General features: G+C 34.1%; 1 pseudogene; it reads right to left on the bottom strand.

Annotated features, from left to right (window-relative positions):
* Window positions 1-242: 242 nt before the first annotated feature.
* LOC145511800 (U6 spliceosomal RNA) lies at window positions 243-343 on the bottom strand (annotated as a pseudogene).
* Between the last annotated feature and the right edge of the window lie 6,362 nt (window positions 344-6,705).

The raw sequence follows: 6,705 nt of genomic DNA, 5'->3' as shown, positions 1-6,705 counted from the left end.
ATAGAAAGTGGATCAAATTTGTTCTAATCAGCTAGCTTTTCCTCTCCATTTTTCAAATTCAATATTAATTCAGAATGATAATATTTTTAGAAAAATTAAGATTACTGAGTTTAAAATGTCCTTGTCTTTTTACTTGTCATATTATTTAAATTTTTTCATTTACATTTTCATGTCTATTTATTTTTACTGTTGTAAAATATACATAACATAAAATTAATATTTCAATCATTTTTAAGTATATGAAAAATATGGAATACTTAATTAATTTTTCATGTCATCCTTCCACAGGGTCCATGCTCTCTCAGCATCATTACAAGTTTAGTATTTGTGCTGCTGAAGTGACATTTTGCTTTTCTTATCTTTATAAAAATGATATTAAGGATATATCTGAATATCTGGCTCAGTTTATGTCTCAAATATATCTCATCTTAAAATTCTGATTATTGAATAGATCTAACATCATTTAAACTTTTATCATTGAAAATAGATTTTACTGTTTTGTCAGTTTGTTGATTATAATGTTTGTCATGAATATTTTCAGGCAAATTACATAAATAGGATTATTAATTTTATCCATTACTGACTCTATTTTGTGAATCACAGGACTTTTTTCTACTTTCAAGTTTGTATGTACATTCATACATTTTTTTTTTTCTGATACTTGTAGTGTAGAGTTATCTTCTTGTCCTTTCTTCATATAGCTATGATGTTATTCCAACACTGCTAATTATAAACAACATTTTTTGCTCACTGATTTCTGGTGCTATGGTTATAATATACTAAGTTTTTCTTTGCAAGTATGTCTATTTTCAGTTTTTGTATTTTGGTCCATGCATATTACAATATCTAACTCTCTTAACTATAGAGCACATAAACCATATTTCATACGGAGTGGGGGGTTAGAATATACTGTTAATGGTTTATTGGTTTTACTATTCCTTCTTATCTATTTTTCATAGGAATGTTATAATTAACTTTTGTATCTCAAGAAAATAAAAAAGATGTTTTTATTGCAATCATTAAATTTGCAAATTTAAGACTTTTACTAATAATCACATGCATAATTGATTTTGTAGGCTCTTGTAGTGCCATCTTTATCAGATTTTATAATATTACACTCACCTTATAACAAGAATTTTGAATTTTTCCCCTTTAAAATAGTTTAAATAATACTGGGATTATCTTTAAGTTGTTTAAAGCAATTTACTTGTGAAAGTAGGTTGAGCTTAGGTCAATTTTTAAAATATATCTTGATTTTGTCTGCTTTTCAAATTTTCTCTGAGACATAATATTATCTTTCAATATGAAGATATGTCTTAATTTATTTCAGAAAGGTATTTACAACTTTTAATATTTATTTTTTGCTCTTGCTTTTGTTTTCATATGTATGTATGTATATACAGACAGATACATAGGTAGGTAGGTAGGTAGATAGATAGATATGCAAGCTCAGTTGCTTCAGTAGTGTCCGACTCTTTGTGATCCCGTGCACTGTAGCCCTGCCAGGCTCCTCTGTCCACAGGATTTCTCAGGCAAGAATGCTGGAGTGGCTCGCCATATCCTTCTCCAGAGCATCTTCCAGACCTGGGATAAAACACGTCTCCCTGAAGCTCTTTCATTACAGGCAGATTCTTTACCCACTGAGTGACCTGGGAAGCTCAGATAGATACAGATATACATATAAACTTCTTTCTATATTTCTCTATCTCTTGCTTCCTCACCTGGAACTTCTGAAGGTGAAAGACCTAAAAACTATAAGACGATGATGGAAAAAACTAAAAAAGACACAAAGAAATGAAAAGATTGCTCATTTTGCTCAGGAATTAGAAGAATTAACATGGTTAAATGTCCATACTACCTAAAAGCAATCTACAGATTCTGTGTAATCCCTGTCAAAACCCCGAAGATATTTCTCACAGAAATAGAGTAAAAAAATAAATAAATAAAATAAAATCCTAAAATTTGCATGGGACCACAAAAGACCCTGAAGAGTCAAGGCAATTCTGATAAAAAAGAACAAAGTTGGCAGTATCACCCTCCCTGATTCAAATTATACTACTAAGCTATAGTAATCAAAACAGCATAACATTCACAGAAAAAGACTGACAGATCAATGGAACAGTGTTTAGAGCCCATAAATGAAGCCACACATGCATAAACAACTAATATAACACAGAGAAGCCAAGAACATACAAGGGAGAAAGGAAAGTCTGTTCAGTAAATGGTACTGGGAAAACTAAACAGCTGCACGGTAAAGAATGAAACTAGATTATATCACACACAACAGTTAAGTCAAAATGGATTAAAGACTTGAATGTAAGACCTGGAAGAAAGGCCTTTAAGACATAAAATACCTTGAAGAAAGCATAAGCAGTACATTCTTTGCTATTGGGTCTTAGCAATGTCTTTTTCGCTCTGTTTCCTTAGGCAAGGGAAATAAAATGAAAAATAAACAAATGGGACTGTATCAAATTAAAAAGTTTCTGCACATCAAAGACAACAATCAATAAATGAAAAGGCAACCTACTGAATGGGAAAAGGCATTTGTAAGTCATATATCTGATAAGGGATTAAAAACTAAAATATGTAAAGAACTCATACAACTCAATAACAACAACAACAAAAACCCCCAACCTGATTGAAAAATGGGCAGGGAATCTGAATAGACATTTTTCCAAAGACATACACAGATGGTCAACAAGCACAGGAAAATATGTTCAGTGTCCCTAATTATTAGGGAAATGCAAATCAAAACCACAATGAGATATTACCTCATGCCCATTAGAATGGCTGTTAAGAAAAGACAAGAAATATTAAGTGTTGGAGAGGATGTGGAGAAAAGGGAACTTTCACACACTGTTGATGGGAATGTAAACTGGTGTAGCCACTGAAAAACTGGATGGAGATTTCTCAAAAAGCTAAGAGCAAAACTTCCATATGATTCAGTAATTCTACTATATGGTATTTATCTGAAGAATACATAAACACTAATTAAAAAAATATGCACACACCACTATCTTCAGTGCAGCATTATTTACAATAGTTAAGATATGGGAGCAACCTAAGTGTCCATCGGCAGGTGAATAAAGAAGATGTAGTAAAGACATGCAACGGAATACTATTCAACCTTATAAAAAGATTAAATTTTGCCATTTGTGACAACATGGATGGACATAAAAGATCTTATGCTAAGTGAAATAAGTCAGAGAAATGACAAATATCATATGATTTCACTCATGTGTAGAATAAAAATTAATAAAGCAAACCAAACAAAAGCAAGCCAAATACATACAAAGAATAGATTGATGGTTACGAGAAGGAAACAACAGTGATAATGGGAGGAACAAGTAAATGGGGATAAATTTTATACTGAGGGATAGAAATTAGATTTTGATGGTGAGTTTGCTATAGAGTGGTGGCTCAGACAGTAAATAATCTGCCTGCAACGTGGGAAACTTGGGTCAGTCTCTGGGTTGGAAAGATCCTCTGGAGAAGGAAATGGCTATCCACTCTCGTATTCTTGCCTAGAGAATTCCATGTACAGAGGAGCATGGCAGGCTACAGTCCATGGACTAACAAAGAGTTGGACACGACTTAGTGACTAACACTTTCACTTTTTTCATGCTGTAGAGTATATACAAAAGTGTAATTATAATGCTGTATATATGAAACATATAACTTTATAAACCAGTGTACCCCAATAAATTAATTAATTAAAAAATAAAGAAGCATCAATTTGATCTCATGGATATGATTAAAAGCAGACCAAACATATGATAGGCTATATATTGAATTCAGAAATACACTGTTAGAAAATATATGCAAATTAAAACAGAGAACAATGAAGACAAACATAAGGAAAAAAAAAATAAAGCATAAGGGACACATGGAAATTGGTCAAAAAAGTGTCTGCAAAGGAGAAAGAAGACAGAGAATTAGGATAGAAACAAAGCTTGAAAAAAATAATTTCCCATATAAGTTGAAAGATAATGCCAGTGAATCCCAGTGGAACAAATACAAAGAAAAACATACCCAGGTGTAATCAAATTGTTGAAAATCAAAGACAAAGTGGTAATATTAAAAGCAGCTGCAGGAGGAAAAAAGCTATCTGACATTTACTAGGAAATATGTATACAATTGGCAGTTAAGATATTAATATAAAATGGAAGTTAGGCAAAGAATAAAAGGTACCTAAACTAAATCCAGTTACTGTGGGAGCCTGGCAAATATAATTTGCTGGATAGCTTTCCTCTTGCCCTCTCCTCCATATGGAGTAACACAGGGAAAGTTCAGGACCCTCATGGGAGAACAAAAAGATAATCTCTTCGTGCTGTGGGAAACAAGGTGAAATAGCTAGCTGCCTTAGGGACATTAAGGTTTTACATCTAAGTGGAGATTTCAAGTAAGAAGTTGAATATATGAGTTTAGATTACAGAGGGAATTCTTAGAATTCACATACCATATGTAATTCTTTTAAGGATAGCGTGTAACAAAAGAAGTACTTCAGAGTACTCAACAAATGCAAGATTCAAATTAAGACTAGTTTTAAAACTCATAAAAATATTTTTGCCTGATGTTCATATACTAAATTTGGTATTCTAATTTGTCATAGATAGTTCAGAATCCAAGAATATGGATTCTATGATTAAAGTATAGCATCAAAAACTGCATAAAATGACACTATCAAATTTCCCAATATTATTATTCCCATCCTGCCCATGATTAATTTTACATAACTATATAAGTTTGAGGAAACAAATCTAATTAGATTGTTATAAAAATCATATATATGTGTATAGTTTTATTGATAATAATATTTTCTAGATCACCAGCTATTATATTTTATCAGCTCTCTTAGGATAAATTTCCTTTGTGATCAATGCACAAATATGTGTGTTCTCCTTTTGTAACTTTTGCCATAAATTTCACAAACTCTGAATCAAGCGATAATGTTTTCTCATTATTTTTAGAGGTAAATATGTTGCCTATCTCTTGCAAACAAGTTGGACTTCTCAACATGTATTCTATGCAGTAAATTCATATTCCGTTTGCATTTCTTGTTTTGCTGCCTCTATTGGGTTGATTTGCGTCCTGCCCAGGAAAGATTTATTAAGTTAGCTTTAAACTTCAGTACCTCAGAATGTGACTTTCTTTGGAAGTAGGATCATGGAAGATTAATTAGTTAAGATGTAGTAGAAAGAAAGTGAAAGTGAAGTCGCTCAGTCGTGGCCGACTCTTTGCAACCCTATGGACTGTAGCCTACCAGGCTTCTCCATCCATGGGATTTTCCAGGCAAGAGTACGGCAGTGGGTTGCCATTTCCTTCTCCAGGGGATCCTTCCGACCCAGGGATCGAACCCAGGTCCCCCACATTGCAGGCAGACGCTTTACCATCTGAGCCACAAGGAAAGCCCTAAGATGTAGCAGAGTGTGCCCTTAATCCACTATGACTGGTGTCCTTATAAAAGGAGGGAAGAGAATGTGTAGACAGACACATAGGAAGTACACCATTGATGACAGCAGCAGAGATTAGAGTGAGGAAGCTCCGAGCCAAGGAATACCAAGCACTGACAGCCACCACCAGAAACTAGGAAGGGACAGGAAGGATTTTACTTCAAGGAAGCACGGACCTGCTGACACCTTGACTTCAGATTTGGTCGCCAGGGCTGTGAGATCATAGATTCCTATTGTTTTAAGCCATCCAGTTTGTAGCACTTTGTTATTGTAACCCTAGAAAAATAATGCTGCTGTTGTTTACTCGCTAAGTCATGTCTGACATTTTGAGACCCCGTGGACTCTAGCCCACCATGATCCTCAGTTCATGGTATATTCCAGTAAGAATACTGGAGTGGGTTACCATTTCCTTCTCCAGGGGGTCTTCCCAATCCAGGAATTGAACTTGTCTCCTGCATTGGCAACTGGATTCTCTACTGCTGAGCCACCAGGGAAGCCCCTAGGGAAATAATACACTGTGTTTATACTCAATTCCTTCACTGATTTTTGTTTTCTGTTCACTCATTGTATGATATATATTTTAATTGAATTCCCCTTTTCCATGAAATGAGCCAGAACTCCTTTGTCTATCCATTCACCATCTATCCTTTAATATAAAAGCTTATAATGTGATTCATGCTTCGGAGTAGCTTCCTGACTGATGGTTGTTTTAAGACTTAATGCCCATGAATGTTAATGAAAAAACATAAAACAATAGAAACTTAAATTATAAACTAATTGGAGCAAACAATACCATTATAAGCATTTAGAGATGGGATTGATTAGTGTAGGCAAAAGCAAGCAATAAATAGGAAAATTACCTATAAGTCAGGATTTAAGCTTAAACTTAAAGACTGGATAGGAAGGATTTTAGCTGGTGGGAAGAGACGATGCTATTTCAGGAAGGAAGCAGCTTGTTCAGTGTTAGGATGATAGGCAAGTGTGTGATGCAAATAAATGATGATACTGACTCCAGAGAAAGCTCCACAGTTGGGAGCATGGAAAACAACCTTGTCCAAGTGGGAGGTAGAAAGCTTGCAGGGAATTTGAAAATACACAAGAAGAGAAGTTTCAATCTCTTTAGGAAGGCTATTGGGAGCTGTTGTAGATTTCTGAACACTAGTAGAATAAAAGGACCTAAGGGAGATTAATCCAGACATAGTGTGCAATGTAAGTTAAGAGTTGTAGAAAGAAAAATGAGTCTCAGGAAAGA

The sequence above is a fragment of the Giraffa tippelskirchi genome, chromosome 6, assembly GCF_054371585.1.
Source record: "Giraffa tippelskirchi isolate mGirTip1 chromosome 6, T2T-mGirTip1v1.2.pri, whole genome shotgun sequence".
Lineage (NCBI taxonomy): Eukaryota > Metazoa > Chordata > Mammalia > Artiodactyla > Giraffidae > Giraffa > Giraffa tippelskirchi.
The sequence above is the reverse complement of the archived record's forward strand: the minus strand, read 5'-3'. Positions and strand labels throughout refer to the sequence as shown.